Genomic DNA, 18,291 nt, shown 5'->3' on the forward strand with positions numbered 1-18,291 from the left:
GTGTTTACATATGCTGATAAGTCAGCATGCCAACAATTAAGCTAGAAGGCCATTCTGGCCACAGGAGTGTACAGCCAGTACTCTGTAAATATGTCTTATTAATCATTTGTTTTTCACAATGAAAAGTCATTTGGTAATGAAAAAGTTGCTCAGCTATTATTTTCTCCACAATGGAGTTTTTTTTTTGCCTCTTTGGCCAGGACTACCTCCACCTAAGCGTGTGGAGGTTCCAGGTTAAAGGTGATAGCAGGTATGGTTAGTGATCAAAATATTGATCAAAAGAGGGGAGACTGTAATGGAAATTTGTAAGTTCTGTATATAATTGTATTGTATTTTGTATGTATTGCACACTGCCCTCACTGTGCAACAGCACTAATAATGTTTTCAGTAAATGTTTACATTCTTTCAAGTCCTGATTAGAATAAGCCTGCCTATGTAACGCCCCTTGTTACGATAAACCTACAATTGTAATATTAATGTGATACCTACGTAATCATGTGCATAAAAACCTTCAATTGCGTCATAATAAAGCAGAACAGTAATTTGGAAAGATGCTGAGCGTATCTTTTGTGTCTGTTCCCTACTGCAGTAGTTATTATTAATTTGGAACCACTAATCAATATGAGGATAGGAGTTACCTATCATCAATTCAACCGAGTCATGTGCTTCTTCTGATCCTTTTAATAGCACAGGCAGGCTCTTGAAGTATTTACATTTTGGAAAGTAGACACCCCAAGGAAATTGCTGAGACGCATGTTGAGCAAAGTGTATATTAATTTTTTTTGTCCCAAGTGTTTGAATAATGAAAAAAAAAAATTTACAAAAAGTTGTCACTAAATGATATATTGCTCACACAGGCCATGGGCATATGTGGAATTGCACCCCAAAATACATTTTGCTGCTTCTCCTGAGTATGGGGATACCACATGTGTGGGACTTTTTGGAAGCCTAGCCGCGTACGGGGCCCCGAAAACCAAGCACCGCCTTCAGCATTTTTAGGGCGTAAATTTTTGATTTTACTCCTCACTACCTATCACAGTTTTGAAGGCCATAAAATGCCAGGACAGTTCAACCCCCCCCCCCAAATGACCCCATTTTGGAAAGTAGACACCCCACGCTATTTGCTGAGAGGCATGTTGAGTCCATGGAATATTTTATATTTTGCCACGTGTTGCGGGAAAATGACAATCTTTTTTTTTTTTTTTTTTTGCACAAAGTTGTCACTAAATGATATATTGCTCAAACATGCCATGGGCATATGTGGAATTGCACCCCAAAATGCATTCTGCTGCTTCTTCTGAGTATGGGGATACCACATGTGTGGGACTTTTTGGGAGCCTAGCTGCGTACTGGGCCCCTAAAACCAATCACTGCCTTCAGGATTTTTAAGGGCGTAAATTTTTGATTTCACTCCTCACTACCTATCACAGTTTCGAAGGCCATAAAATGCAAAGGTGGCACGAAACCTCCCCAAATGACCCCATTTTGGAAAGTAGACACCCCAAGCTATTTGCTGAGAGGCATGGTGAGTATTTTGCAGCTCTCATTTGTTTTTGAAAATTAAGAAAGAAAAGAAAAATTTTTTTTTCTTTTTTCAATTTTCAAAACTTTGTGACAAAAAGCGAGGACTGCAAAATACTCACCATACCTCTCAGCAAATAGCTTGGGGGTGTCTACTTTCCAAAATGGGGTCATTTTGGGGGGGTTGTGCCATCTGGGCATTCCATGGCCTCCAAAACTGTGATAGGCAGTGAAGAGCAAAATAAAAAATTTACACCCTTAGAAACCCTGAAGGCAGTGCTTGGTTTTTGGGGTCCCGTATGCGGCTAGGCTCCCAAAAAGTCTCACACATGTGGTATCCCCGTACTCAGGAGAAGCAACAGAATGTATTTTGGGGTGTAATTTCACATATTCCCATGGCATGTTTGAGCAATATATCATTTAGTGACAACTTTGTGCAAAAAAAGAAAAAAAATTGTCTTTTTCCCGCAACTTGTGTCACAATATAAAATATTCCATGGACTCGACATGCCTCTCAGCAAATAGCTTGGGGTGTCTACTTTCCAAAATGGGGTCATTTGGGGGGGTTTTGAACTGTCCTGGCATTTTATGCACAACATTTAGAAGCTTATGTCACACATCACCCACTCTTCTAACCACTTGAAGATAAAGCCCTTTCTGACACTATTTGTTTACATGAAAAAATAATTTTTTTTTGGAGGAAAATTACTTTGAAACCCCAAACATTATATATTTTTTAAAACAAAGGCCCTGCAGATTAAAATGGTGGGTGTTTCATTTTTTTTCACACAGTATTTGCGCAGCGATTTTTCAAACGCATTTTTTGGGGAAAAAACACACTTTTTTTTCATTCTAATGCACTAAAACACACTATATTGTCCAAATGTTTGATGAAATAAAAAAGATGATCTTAGGCCAAGTACATGGATACCAAACATGACATGCTTTAAAATTGCGCACAAACGTGCAGTGGCGACAAACTACATACATTTTTAAAAGCCTTTAAAATCCTTTACAGGTTACTACTTTAGATTTACATAGGAGGTCTACTGCTAAAATTACTGCCCTCGATCTGACCTTCGCGGTGATACCTTACATGCATGGTGCAATTGCTGTTTACATTTGACACCAGACCAACGCTTTTTTATCTTATTTATAAACTGTCCCTTTCATTTTTTTTTTAATCATTTTTATTGTTATCTCAGGGAATGTAAATATCCCCTTTGATAGCAATAGGTAGTGACAGGTACTCTTTTTTGAAAAAAATGGGGTTTATTAGACCCTAGATCTCTCCTCTGCCCTCAAAGCATCTGACCACACCAAGATTAGTGTGATAAAATGCTTTCCCAATTTCCCAATGGCGCTGTGATATCTACCTTGATCAATGCAAGGAAGCCAGCTTCCAGAATGATTTATCATAGAGTCTGGAAAGCTTATGTATCCTGGTGTGAATCCAGGGGTTGGCATTCCAGAAAATATGTGATCGGTAGAATTCTTGATTTTCTACAATTAGGATTAGAGATGAAGCTGGCCTTGAGTACCATCAAGGGCCAGGTCTCGGCCTTATCAGTATTATTTCAACGGCCACTTGCTTCGCATTCTTTGGTCCGAAACTTTATGCAGGGGGTGACGCATCTTAATCCTCCGGTTAAGATGCCCCTATACCCCTGAGACTTGAACTTGGTTCTGTCTGTGTTACAGAAACAGCCTTTTGAACCAATACATCAGATTCCTTTGGTCGTGCTGACAAGGAAATTAATTTTTCTGGTAGCTATCTCTTCTGCTAGAAGAGTATCAGAATTAGCAGCTCTTTCCTGTAAAGAGCCTTATTTGATTGTACACAAGGATAGAGTGGTACTGCGCCCTCATCCTAGTTTTTTACCGAGGGTGGTTTCAGATTTTCATCTAATCCAAGACATTGTTCTACCTTTCTTTTTTTCCAGATCCCTGTTCTCCGGAAGAAAGATCACTACATTCTTTGGATGTAGTAAAAGCAGTTAAGGCCTATCTGGAAGCGACTGCTCAGATTCGCAAAACGGATGTTTTGTTTGTGCTGCCAGAGGGTCCCAGTAGAGGACAGGCAGCATCAAAAGCTACCATTTCTAAATGGATTCGACAATTGATCATTCAGGCTTACGGTTTGAAACAGAAGATTCCTCCGTTTCAGATCAGGGCACATTCCACAAGGGCTATTGGTGCTTCTTGGGCAGTTCATCACCGGGCCTCTATGGCTCAAATCTGCAAGGCCGCAACCTGGTCTTCAGTCCATAGATTCACCAGATTCTATCAGGTGGATGTGAGAAGGAATGAGGATATCGCCTTTGGGCGTAGTGTGCTGCAGGCAGCGGTACAGGGTCCTCAGGTCTGATTGCACCCTACTTGGTTGTGGTTCCCCCCTCAGATAGCATTGCTCTGGGACATCCCATCAGTAATTACTGAGACTCTGTGTCCCGTGATGTTCGAGAAAGAAAATAGGATTTTTTAAAACAGCTTACCTGTAAAATCATTTTCTTTCGATGGACATCACGGGACACAGAGGTCCCGCCCCTCTTCTAATACGCTATATTGCTTGGCTACAAAACTGAGGTATCCCTGCAAGGGGAGGGATTATATAGGGGGTTGAACTTCCTGGTTAGGGTGTGCCAGTGTCCAATCACCAGTGATACCCTATATAACCCATCAGTAATTACTGAGGCTCTGTGTCCCATGATGTCCATCGAAAGAAAAGGATTTTACAGGTAAGCTGTTTTAAAAAATCCTATTTTACGTGTCTGTATCTAAAAAAATCAGAGCTCTGCGCTTAGGGCTGGGCTCTGTGCTTAGGGCCAGCCTCTGCGCTTAGGGTTGGGCTCTGTCCTTAGGATTACAGTACCAAGGTACACCTGTAGATGGCAATGCAGCTAATAGATGATTCTTCACATTTTTGTCTTCTTGTTGCTTTTAACCCTTTCCCGACCAGAGGTCACCGGTGCCTAGATGTCCGAAACAAATGTATTTGAATCAGCATTAAAGTGACTCTATGAATTATCTATACCAATTTTTTTAGGGACATATAAGCAAAGTGTCAACTGGTGGTTCTCAAAGGGAGGACATTTACTAATGCATCCACAGCACGGGGAAACCTGCTGAAGAACATTAATGTTCAGATTCTGAGCTAATGGGTTAAACTTGTAAAATAAAGACAAATTATCATGTACTGAACCACTACATACTTCCTATAATATAATATGCAGTGACATCACCCCTCTCTCTTTGACAGGGTAACGCCTTCAAAATCCTGCGGTCCTTTTCGATCTCTCAGCACAATGTATGAGACTGGCAAAATTTACATCAGGCAGCTAGAAGTCTTGAACCCTCGTCTGAGCTGGGTCAGCTGGATCCACCACTACCTCTGGGAGAATACTTTGTTCATATACGTGGCATCTTCAATCCTATTGTGAGTTGGTGGAGGGTACTGGATAATCAACACATCTCTGCTAGAGAAAAACAAATTCAATGAATACACTTAAAGGGTCAATCAATGGTTTGGGTTAGAAGTGCTAGAGCAGGTGGACTCATCCTTCAGTAGATGTCTGCTCCACCAGGCTAAGTCATGTCTTGCTTCTTGGTGGGAATGAGTGCCAGGGAAATTAATATATGGAAGAGGAGAATTAGTGTGTGGAACTATGGTGAACAAGTAGATTTTGTGTGGGTATTTGTTAAATAAATAATGAGTTGTTTGTGAAGGTTCTCGTCCATCCAGGACAAGGTACCCTTTCAATAGAGGTCGGCTCCCCCAGGCTAAGTCATGTCTTGGCTCCTTTGTGGGAATAAATGCCAGGAAAATGTATACATGGAAGAGAAGAATTCATCTATGGAACTATGGTGAACAAGTAGAATTTGCGAGTAGAGGTTGATTAAATAAAGTTGTTTTGTGAAGGTTCTTATTCATCCAGGACAAGGTACCCCCTTGGTTCCACCAGGTTAAGTCATGGGCTGGTTTCTTGGTGAGAACAAATGCCAGTGAAATGTATACATAGAAGAGGAGAATTAAACTGTGGAACAAGTAGATTTTGCGAGTAGATAAAGGTTGGATAAATAAATACGTGTTTGTGAAGGTTCCCATATCCAGGACAAGGTACCCCTAATAATAGTTGGTCACATTCAAATGGACTTCATCTGTTGAGCATTTTGCTACTCATCCAAATAATATCTTCAGAGCTGTAAAAGCTACATAGATGATTGGTGAGACTTTTTAAAATATTTCTGAACATTTCCTGTTGAATGTGACAAACTCCTACAAGGTACAGAGAGGTGACCTCTATGACTAAGCCTTGATGGGCGGGACGAAACACGTCAAGGTGGGGTGGTTTGTGGGACAGGGAGGGCTGGCTGAGGCCGTCTTACACTTATATTCAAACTTTGGTTAGGTCGGTAGTGTAGCATTCTCTATGTACACAGAGGAACCAAGAAGCGTTCTACTTTCTGTAATCTAAAGTTAGAAATATTCCAAGGGTAATTTTGTTTTTCCAGGGTGGTCATTTACTTCCATATCCAGATTGTAAATGGACAGAGAAAAGTTATCAACTTGCTGAAGGAGCAGATCGCCAACGTAAGTCCATTTGTTAGTCATCTCTGAGGTATCTTACATACAGTGCCTTGAAAAAGTATTCACACCCCTTGAAATTTTCCACACTTTGTTATGTTACAACCAAAAACGTAAATGTATTTTTTTGGGATTTTATGTGATAGACCAACACAAAGTTTTTTTATAACCTAACCCTGCTTTAAACTTCTCTACACCTTTATCCCTGACCTGTCTGCTGTGTTCCTTGGCCTTCATGATGCTGTTTGCTCACTAAGGTTCTCTAACAAACCTCTGAGGGCTTTACAGAACAGCTGTATTTATACTGAGATTAAATTACACACAGGTAGACTCTATATACTAATTGGGTGACTTCTGAAGGCAATTGGTTTGACTAGATTTTAGTTAGGGGTATCAGAGTAAAGGGGACTGAATACAAATGCACCCCACACTTTTCAGATATTTACATGTAAAAATTTTTGAAAACCATTTATCATTTTCCTTCTTCTTCACAATTATGTGCCACTTTGTGTTGGTCTATCACATAACATACTGTAATTGAATTCAGCGCTGACTAATAAATTAAATGCAAGCAGACACTAAGGTCAATTCAAAAAATACCTCAGAAGCATAAAGAAATATAAAAGTGCTGCGCAAATAAAAGTCCATATACAACTGATGTAATTAAAATGGAGAAACAGGAACCACCGGTGACAATAATTAACAGGATGGTGACTTAATCCCTCCACCGTTCTTGGATGGCCCCTCACCTCAGTTATTCGACCTGAAACAGGTCACACCACTTTAAGGGATAGGATGGATCAATCAATAGGACACTCCTTCACCTCCTCCAATTCACAGGTTCACTTTCCAGTACTCAGTGTATGGCGGATGTTGAATATAAAATATAAAGCAACATACCATAGTGTTCTCCGTGTAATATTTATTAAAATAAATACAGGCTAAAACGAAGCACACGCTCCTAACCCCCGAACGGGGGTTAGGAGCGTGTGACGTCACCCGCGGTCATCCGACAGACGCGATCACAAGCCTGCTAGCCGGCACTCGGATCGGAGTGCCGGTGAGATGTGAGTGTTTTGAAGTGCCGTTTTATATGTGCTTCGTTTTAGCCTGTATTTATTTTAATAAATATTACACGGAGAACACTATGGTATGTTGCTTTATATTTTATATTCAACATCCGCCATACACTGAGTACTGGAAAGTGAACCTGTGAATTGGAGGAGGTGAAGGAGTGTCCTATTGATTGATCCATCCTATCCCTTAAAGTGGTGTGACCTGTTTCAGGTCGAATAACTGAGGTGAGGGGCCATCCAAGAACGGTGGAGGGATTAAGTCACCATCCTGTTAATTATTGTCACCGGTGGTTCCTGTTTCTCCATTTTAATTACATCAGTTGTATATGGACTTTTATTTGCGCAGCACTTTTATATTTCTCTATCACATAACATCCCAATAAAATACATTTACATTTTTGATTGTAACATGACAAAATATGGAAAATTTCAAGGGGAATGAATACTTTTTCAATGCGCTGTACCATTAGCGGTGAGCACGTGTTATTCCTACAAAGTAAATAGATTAGTCTACACTAATACCTACAAATAGCCAGCGAAAAAGAACGATATGTAAAGTCATTGTACACAACCTCATACTAAATAGACGACTCAAATCTCGGAATAGGCATCTCACATTGGGAAGCCATATCCTCCATAACAAAATAAAAAGTCCAATTCTAAAATCCTGGGCATTACCCCTACGAGACATGGGGAAAATTCATGCACAAAAGCCTTTCAGTCATCTTGGTGCTCACCGGAAAGTAAGACCTCACAGATAGCGGTCAATACACAAAACACTTGCACGTGGAAAAAAAATCCAGAATTTTTGGCTTTCCACCATTTACCAGTCCAAAGGGTTGAAATATGCTCTCTAAATCCCCCCCAAAAATAAAGAAAGGTTCCAAATGGTGTGATACTGTTTGGTAACATTTCTAATAATTAACAAAATAATTGAAGCAAGCCAGTCAAAACATGCAAGGCTACTCACAGTGTGTGGCATCCGTCCAAAGTGTTTTGTCCAATGGTGGGGCATCCTCAGGGGCTCCCTTCACTGTTCTATTCTATTAAGTGGGGGAGGTCTAGATTTGATTGCCACCTCTCAGAGAACTGCTTTGTGGCACATGAAGGCATCACCGATGCCCATCCTGATTGCTGCCAGTGGGACACAAATCAATGTGAACAGCAGTGGCAGCTGGTGCTAAATATTTCAGGGGGGGTAGCAAACTAACATCGCCACTCCCCCACGTGCTGGAGACAGACGGGTAGTTTGAACCTGGCCTTGCTGTTCTCTTTTGTGCTGATTACAAAAAAGATCCTCTGCAACAGACCTACTGTTATTCCTCTCTGCCCAATTACTGCACACAAGTCTATCTTCACCTTCAGCTGCCACTGTGTAAGTTTATGCCATTACTGACCAGGTAAATGACAGGTACATGGCCATGAGAAGTCCTTGGCAGCTCTGGACAAGTTTAAGCCCTACAGTCTTCGGCAGCTCTGGACAAGTTTAAGCCCTACCATGCGTTACAGTACTTTTAAACAGGGATATGGTAACCTATTGCAAGCGTGCCCCCCCACCGTGCGGTAACGGATGGCAGATGAGAAGGTGGTGATCGCTGCAAGCATCCCCCCGTGGGAGACAGAAGTCGGCGATCGCCACAGGCACAATACCAACCCCCCCCGCCCTGGCATTAGACAGACCTTACCTTGGGAGGCAGGGGGAAGGAAGAGCCGGGCCATTGCTTCTCCTCCCGGCTGAACAGGAAGTGAGTCCTAAGACTCCTCGGCCAGTTGGGTCTTAGGAGCCACTTCCTGATTGGCTGGGAGGAGAATCAGAAAAACAATAGCAAATATTAATTTGCTATTGTCACTCAACTGGGTGGGTTCAGGGCGCAGTCGTCTGTGCTCCAAGCCCACCCTTTTTTAAAGCCAATTAGAGCCTCAGGCTCTAAACATGTGCTTCAAAAAAGAACAAACAAACATTGGAATCCATGCGTCCGACGCCCTGCATGTAGATAAGGGGCCAGGTGCATGGATTAGGGGGGTGGCGCCTCTGCACCACTAATGGATTGGCAGCCACTTGTGTACAGCCAACTGCAAAAATATATTCTAGCCTCTTACCAGTCCTTAGGTGTGATGGCTGCATTCGTTTTCTTTATTGGGCTTTTTTCCCTTTATTTTCACCTGTGATCCTGACAGTATCCAGCTTCCTGTCCCGTACTCTATCTGTGGAGGATCAGCATTGTCACCCTTGGGCACGGAGTGTATTAAGACTATACAACACCTCCACCTTTCCCCATCTACACACTGATGATACAGCACTGACACTAATTGTATGTAAGCAAGCATTTAATTATGTCTAAAGTAATACACAACTGCACTATCTTCCTGGAGTTCAGCTCTAATCAAGGTAGTTGTTTAACTCTTATCTTTCTCCTGTCTGCCCTAGGAAGGTGAATGTCACGGAACGTCCCACACTCTGCTTGAGTGCTTCCGTCATATACCACTTCCTCCCAGTCTGTATACAGATATCCCAACCTCTCTGAGCACAAACAAGGCGACACTTGCTTGTTGCTACCAAGAACTGACTTTATTCAGAACCAGAATACAGTCTTATATACACAGGAGAAGATTACTCTAACAATACAAACGTAACCTAATTAACATGAGCTAATTATCTCATCATTTATACAGCCTAAGTGGCTGAGACATGACCTTTCGCCCAGACTTGTGGTCACCGAGCTTCACACAGGAATATAAACACAATAGCTGGAGCTAAATACAAACATAACCTAATTAACCTAATTAAGATGAGCTCCAATAGGAGTCGTCCCGTCTCCTACATTGTATAGAGGACAATGTGATCAGCTCATTCAATTAACACACATTACCATAAACATCAACACAGGGTTAATTAGAACAAACAACAATGAGTTGAATACCTTTAGAACCTAGACTAAACTTATTTACATTAAACCCATTATAGCTGACATCAGACAGGTGAGTGGAGATGATGACATTAGCATCTCCTCACAGGATGTGTCCCAACAGTATAATTCAGTCTTATCATTCTAATATGGCATATAACGGGTTCCAGAGTCTGTGTGTTTTGGGGGGACATGGAGCTGAATCCAAAGTAACACCAACCCCAGGGTCCCCAGGCATACAGCTCACAGAGAGCACCATTCCCCCAAATGCTAGGGCCCATAATCGGTGGGCAACAGGCTTGCATACAGTCCTTTCCAACAGCCTCTGTTCTGGCTAGGTCTGTGACAGTGAAGATAAGCGCTTCCTGATTGAAAGACTCCATTCAGTATATGAGAGGAAGAGCAGAACTCACCGGGGTCAGAAATCACTGCAAGCCAGGGTGAGTCTGCCATTGTAGCCCACACACCTGACAATTCCCGATAGAGGCAATAAATTAGCAATGTAATGGAGGCAGTTAATCTCTTAACATGAAGGACTTTAACTGGTAAGATTTAGAAACTTTAGTTCCTGACAACTGGAGGCCTTTTTCAGTTCTTGTACTGAACTTGGGGAAAAAAGCTTTGAATAAAAAAAACTTTATAACCCTTTAACTCTTCAGCCCAAGACCCATGTTACACCATGGTCTGTCAACTTTTCAACCAAAGACCCATGTCACACTATGATCCATCAACTCTTCAACCTAACGCCTATGTCACACTATGATCCAACTCTTTAACCTAGGGCCCATGTCACACTATGGTCCAACTCTTCAACCTAAGGGCCATATCGCACTATGAGCCATCAACTCCTCAGCCAAAGACCCATGTCACACTATGATACATCAGCTCTTCAACCAAAGGCCCATGTCACACTATGATCTGTATCTTCAACTGAAGGTCCAAGGCACACTATGATCTATCAAATCTTCAACCAAAGGCTCATGTCATACTATGATCCTTCCCTTCATACTAAGTCCCATGTCATGCAATGATCTCTGAACTCTTCAACAAAAGGCCCATGTCATACTATGATGCTTAACTTCATACTAAGGTCCATGTCACACTATGATACGTCAACTCTTCAACCAAAGGCCCATGTCATACTATAATCCAAATCATCAATTTAAGGGCCATGTCATATTACCAATGGCAACTTGCCAATGGCAAGAACATTAAGAGAGTAGAGAGAACACTAATTTGTTCCTCTGGTATCCCTTTGTCACTCCTGCCTCCTTGGTGAGCGAGATTCTGCAGCGTTTGGGTAGGTGAGGGGGTGACGCTATAGGGGAAGGGGAGTGTTCTGTGTAGGGATCGGAGTTGCCTTCATTGACAAAGCTATTCTTCAGTGATCTTGAGTTCTTCCTACTTTTATAGCAAACAAAAAAATCTAAAACTAGTCAAATACATGACAAATCTGCTGTCCCCACTGCCCCAACCAGCCAAACCACAGATCCGTACTCTGGGCTGGTCCTTTGGTTTCAATAATATATCACCTTCTACCTGTGGCATCTGTGTGGGATGTATGCACATCACTTATCTCCACAAAAGGCACATACACTTCTCAGTGAGGGCAGGATTTATTCTTTGATCTATTTAGATATTGTAAAATTTGGGGAAGTTAACTCAATGGTGTAGAACTTGTTAGTGAGTTATCCTTAATCGGGAACTGCATTTTCAGGGCTTGGTGGCCCACTTTTATTTTAAAATAAAGCAAACTTCCTTACATCAGGGTTTCCCATGAAGGGTTTCAGCTTCATACATTATTCCAAGCAGAATGAAAAAGGTCAAAACAATACCAAGTCTCCAGGCTCCTTTTCTTTGCAACACCGTTGCTTGTGCCTTTGTCCTCCAGTCCAAATAACAGCAAACCTTGGCTCACATATCACAGCTTCAGCTTTGTTTTAGCTTTGCTTCAGCTCTCTTTCGTTGCAGCTCCCTTAGGCATAGGCTCACTCTTTGGTCCCTCTCTCTGTTCTCCTGCAGACCTCTTGGTTCTCTCAGTCCTCTCGACTCTCTCAGTCCTCTTGACACTCTTTAATCTAAGGCCTTCCTGAATCCAGAATGGAGTACAATCTCCTGAGTAGAGCACACCTGTCTCCTAACAGGAGCCCTGACCTGCTGTCAGGCTTTTGATTATATTGACTGTGCACTTCTGCACACACACCTTCTAGACTTGTTCGGCCCTCTCGACTCACTTGGTCTTCTTGATATTCTTCAAACTAAGGCCTTCCTGAATCCAGCTTGGAGTACAGTCTCCTGAGTAGAGCACACCTGTCTCCTAATGGGAGCCCTGACCTGCTGTCAGGCCTTTGATTATAATGGCTGCACACACACCCTCTAGACTTGCTTGGTCCTCTTGATACTCTTCAAACTAAGGCCTTTCTGAATCCAGCTTGGCGTATGGTCTTCTGAGTAGAGCACACCTGTCTCCTAACGGGTGCCCTGACCTGCGGTCAAGTCTTTGATTATAAGGGCTGTGCACACCTGTACACACACCCTGTTGGTCTCCAGCAAGACCTGGACACTGGGTTAAAGGCTTCGTCCCACCCAAGACTCTTTGAATCCTTTGCACTCCGGATCCCAAACTTGGGATTACAAAACCCAAAGACAGTTGAAGAACCACCTTTCTCAACCTATCATGAACATTCTGGGGCTCCTCACTCTGCAAAGCCTGTGTCACTTCTTCTGCCTGCTTTTACACAATGGCAGGGCCTCGCACAATATATTCTGGCCACTGTGGATTTCATGTTTTCTTTCATGCATTTGTGATATTTGAATCTCAGATTGATCTGATCTGCTTTTATACTGATCATTTTCATTATTTCTGTCTACAGGCAGCTATGGGAAAGGAATGATCGGAGTGCAGAAACACACAAAAAAAAAAAAATCCACTGGAAACGTGACGCCGACCTCTGCCAATTGATTAGTGGTGCCATTACTTGGCACCTGTAATGTGCGGCCAAATCCTGGATCTTTTCACTTTTAGAATCATGTCTTTTTTATGTTACTCTATTTATAATAAAAATGTATATTTGTTTATTGGGGATTTCCACTTCAAAAAGAATGTATAGTCTTATTTTTTAAGACGTGTAAAAGAGATCAGTTTTATGTAAAATGTTATTATTGTGCATTTTTGTTTTTGAAAAATAAAAAAAAATAACTTGTGTCTATGTATAGTTTGTAATTCTCCATGTAGATGTTGGTTTTAGCTACTGCTTCCTGCTTTGCAGTGCTATATAGCGGTTGTGCTTTAGTGTTGCAAGTCTATGAGTTGGCTGACTCACTGAAAACCATGCACCCCCTGTGTGGCTATCGAACGCCAGCAGTCCTCAGCTGTTTGGCAGAGCCATTGCAGGAGCCAATCTGCCCTGCCCTGGACTATTTGTGTTTTTACTGTCATAGTAGTATCATGTCATTGTCTATGTGCAATTACCCCGGGGTAAGCTACACCTTTTGCTTTGATGCAACTTAAATAGGCTAAAGTGAATTTCTGCTGCTAGTTCAGTTGGGTTATAACAATGTGCCAGAAATAAATACATATTGAAAGTGTACCTGTGCCCAGACTAGGGACATTAAAACTATTTACATGTCCACTGCCATACTGTGAGATGGGCACAGTGGCTGCATTTGGTGGGCACAGTGGCTGCATATGCTGGGCACAGTGAATGTATTTGGTGGGCACAGTGGCTGCACATGATGGGCAGAGTGGCTGTATTTGGTGGGCACAGTGGTTGCACATGCCAGGCACAGTGACTGTATTTGGTGGGCACAGTGGCTGCATAGGTATGGCACAGGGGCTGCATTTGATGGCAAAGTGGCTGTATTTGATGGGCACAGTGGCTGTATTTGATGGGCGCAGTGGCTGCAATTGATGGGCAAAATGGCTGAATTTGATAGGCACAGTGAGGCTTTTGTTTTTTTTTTTGTTTTTTAAGTATTTTTCTGAATTTTTCAGTTTGTTTGCGCCCCTCCCAAAATTTTGAGCACCAGCCGTCACTGATCATATGCAGCCACTTGTGTCCATCATATGCAGCCACTTGTGTCCATCATATGCAGCCACTTGTGCCCAGTATATGCAGCCACTTGCGCCCATCAAATGCAGCCATTTGTGCCCATCAAATGCAGCCACTTGTGCCCAGTATATGCAGCCATTTGTACCCGTCAAATGCAGCCACTTGTGCCCAGTATATGCAGCCATTTGTACCCGTCAAATGCAGCCACTTGTGCCCAGTATATGCAGCCACTGTGCCCATCAAATACAGCCACTTTGCCATCAAATGCAGCCCCTGTGCCCTGCATATGCAGAGCCTGTGCCCAGCCATTGCAGCCACTATACCCACCAAATACAGTCACTGTGCCCATCAAATACAGCCACATGTGCTCATCAAATGCAGCCACATGTGCCCGTCATATGCAGCCACTTGTGCCCATCAAATGCAGCCACTTGTGTCCAGTATATGCAGCCACTTGTGTCCAGTAAATGCAGCCACTTGTGCCCATCATATGCAGCCACTTGTGCCCAGTATATGCAGCCATTTGTGCCTGTCAAATGCAGCCACTTGTGCCCATCATATGCAGCCACTTGTGCCCATCAAATGCAGCCACTTGTGCCCGTCACATGCAGCCACTGTCCCCATCAAATACAGCCACTGTGCCCATCAAATACAGCCACTTTGCCATCAAATGCAGCCCCTGTGCCCAGCATATGCAGACCCTGTGTCCAGCATATGCAGCCACTGTGCCCATCAAATACAGTCACCCCGCCCATCATGTGCAGCCACTGTGTCCATCAAATGCAGCCACTTGTGCCCATCAAATGCATCCACTTGAGCCGGTATATGTAGCCACTTGTGCCCATCATATGCAGCCACTTGTGCCCAGTATATGCAGCCACTGTGCCCACTGATCCCCCCCACTCGCGGGGCTCTGGCAGCAGCCCCAACCTCACTGCGCGTGGTTCTGACAGACCCCTCCCCCGACACTTCCTGCAGGCAGGCAGCAGCTCCTCTCCAAGACAGTGCACCAGAGCGGCGGTAACCTCTGTTCCAGCGTGCGTGTCCTCAGCTCTTCTTCCTAAGCACCAGGCATCCAATAGGATGGCCTGGCGCTTTGGCCAATCGGGAAACAGGTCTGACGCCCTGCCTCCTGATTGGCAGGGAGGAAGGTTAGAGTGAAAATAGCGAAAATTTATTCGCTATCATCACACACTTGGGTGGGATCAGGGCGCACTCTCTGCGCCCCAAGCCCACCCTATTTTGAAGCCTATTAGAGCCTCTAATCAGGTGCTTCAAAATGTACCACCCCCTCCCGCCCCGCCATAGGAATCCATGCATCTGAAAGGGGCTTGGGTGCATGGATTGGGGGGGGCGGCGCCCGTGCGCCCACAGTGCACGGGCCGCCACTGGTGAGACGGAGAGTACACAGTACACCGTCTGGAATTATGTGCCTGATTTGATCGTATTCAATGTGAAGGAACTCTTTATTTTAATAAAGCCTGGAGTGTTTATAATGGAGGGCACTTAGATCCTTTTATTTATCCACATGTCTCTGGGGGATAATTTTGGAGATCCGGATTTCTATTTCCTGCCAACGTGCTGTTGACTTCCTGTTAGCTCAGGGATCTGTTAACTCAGGTGAGCGATGCAAGTATCTTGGAGGTGGAGGGATTGTCACCAATTGCCCCTGTTTCTGGATTCATTTCAATGCATGAATGCTCCTTGCTGTCTGGGCTCTGTGGTTCATCTCACTGGATATATAGACTTTTATTAGTATTTTTATGGAACTCTGATTGGCTATTATTTGCGCTGCACTTCTCTTTTGACTAGTTCTCCAAGATGTTTGGAACAACCTACCTGCTGTAGGACAGTGGTCACCCTTTTCTTGCTTTTATCAGGCCCTTGAGGCACTATTTTTCTCCACTGGTACCAGAAATGGTACTTCATTCTCCCACTGAAACTGATGGAGGGGCAGAATTCCTCCCAAGACCACCAAGAATGGGGCCCAATGACACCAATGATAAGGCACAATTACTCCCAATTACACCAACTATGATAATTCCTCCCACTGACACCAATGATGGGGCACAATTCCTCTTAATGACACCAGCAATGAGGCACAATTCCTCCCACTGTCCCAAGAATGGGGCCCAACGACACCAATGACAAAGCACAATACCTCCCAATTACACCAATGATGGGGTACAATTCCTCCCAATTACACCAATGATGGCAATTCTTTCCAATGACACCAATGATAGGGCATTGTTTATTCCCAATGACATTGAGACTTTTTCTATTTTCAATGGACACCGTTGGATCCCCTTTAAAGTGTAAGTAAACACCCCTATTGGTTTCAGCCAAGGAAGCTCCATCTATTTGTCTGTTTAATCTACAACTGCCATGATGCTGCACATGTGATCAGTTATGACATCAGCCATTGGATGGTTTGGTTGAGAGCACAACCAATGGGAGTGTTACATTTCCGGCAGGTGGCGGAAATGAGCCAGTTTTTTGAAAATATCCCAAGCTTTGAACATCTCACGGAGCTCTGTTCAATCCATCATCCCAAAATGGAAAGAGTATGGCACAAATGCAAACCTACCAAGACATGGCCGTCCACCTAAACTGACAGGCTGGGCAAGGAGAGCATTCATCAGAGAAGAGCCAAGAGGTCCATGGTAACTCTGGAGGAGCTGCAGAGATCCACAGCTCAGGTGGGAGAATCTGTCCACAGGACAACTATTAGTTGTGCTCTCCACAAATCTGGCCTTTATGGAAGAGTGGCGAGAAGAAAGACATTGTTGAAAGAAAGCCATAAGAAGTCCTGTTTGCAGTTTGAGAGAAGCCATGTGGGGGACACAGCAAACATGTGGAAGAAGGTGCTCTGGTCAGATGAGACCAAAATTGAACTTTTTGGCCTAAAAGCAAAACACTATGTGTGGCGGAAAACTAACACTGCACATCACCCTGAACACACCATCCCCACTGTGAAACATGGTGGTGGCAGCATCATATGGTGGGGATGCTTTTCTTCAGCAGGGACAGGGAAGCTGGTCAGAGTTGATGGGAAGATAGATGGAGCCAAATACAGGACAATCATAGAAGAAAACCTGTTAGAGTCTGCAAAAGACTTGAGACTGGGGCGGAGGTTCAACTTCCAGCCGGACAACGACCCTAAACATACAGCCAGAGCTACAATGGAATGGTTTAGATCAAAGCATATTCATGTGTTAGAATGGCCCAGTAACAGTCCAGACCTAAATCACATTGAGAATCTGTGGCAAGACTTGAAAGATGCTGTTCACAGACGCTCTCCATCCAATCTGACAGAGCTTGAGATATTTTGGGCAAAAATCTCACTGTCTAGATGTTCAAAGCTGGTAGAGACATCCCCATAAAGACTTGCAACTGTAATTACAGAGAAAGTATTGACTCAGGAGGGCTGGATACAAATGCCCTCCGCACTTTTCACATATTTATTTGTAAAATATTTTGAAAACCATTTATGATTTTCCTTCCACTTCACAATTATGTGCCACTTTGTGTTGGTCTATTACATAAAATCCCAATAAAATACATTTACATTTTTGGTTGTAACATGACAAAATGTGGAAAATTTCAAGGGGTATGAATACTTTTTTAAGGCATTTTATCTTTGAAATATAGTTCAAAGAGGTTTGTTCAGCACTTCTCCCCCGGACTTGGCTTTATCAGTTAAATTACAAAACATTGGTCAGAATTACAAAATAGAAGGTTAGAGAAAGTCATGAAAAATTGCAAACATGTGAAAATTAAAGAGAACTTAGATTTGTGGTGGCAAAAAAAAATGGGAAGTAGAATGCCGAAAATCCAATCTGTATAATTGGGGGTCAGCATAAAACTGTTTGTGCTTCCTGATATTTTCTTGACATTTTTTTAAATTTGAATATAACTATATTTCATTTCCCTAATAACTGTAATGAGATCATGCTGAAGACGAGTCCAAACGTGTAATGTAAACCTCAACAATCAACTTCTCTTATTTGCCTCTTTTTATATCATTGAAAGCTTTTTGTTATGTCTGTGCACAAAAATACCTCTCGATCCTGCCAGAAATCTTGTGAGCTCTTTGTGTGCTCTGCCTGTGCTGCACTCTTAGCATTGTTCCCAGTTCCTTCTGTGGGCTA

At 43.0% G+C, this 18,291-nt stretch overlaps 1 protein-coding gene and 1 long non-coding RNA gene across 2 annotated transcripts in view; both read left to right on the forward strand.

Moving 5' to 3' along the window:
- The window catches only part of LOC141113409 (uncharacterized), a 242,645-nt gene that overhangs the window by 113,895 nt on the left and 110,459 nt on the right, over positions 1 to 18,291 (forward strand). The window lies entirely within an intron of this gene.
- On the forward strand, positions 10,428 to 13,297 carry LOC141114374 (uncharacterized). Its single transcript, XR_012236900.1, has 2 exons — positions 10,428 to 10,528; positions 12,962 to 13,297. It is a non-coding gene; the product is annotated as an uncharacterized lncRNA (long non-coding RNA).

The sequence above is a fragment of the Aquarana catesbeiana genome, linkage group LG12 (genome assembly GCF_042186555.1).
Source record: "Aquarana catesbeiana isolate 2022-GZ linkage group LG12, ASM4218655v1, whole genome shotgun sequence".
NCBI classification, from domain to species: Eukaryota; Metazoa; Chordata; class Amphibia; order Anura; family Ranidae; genus Aquarana; species Aquarana catesbeiana.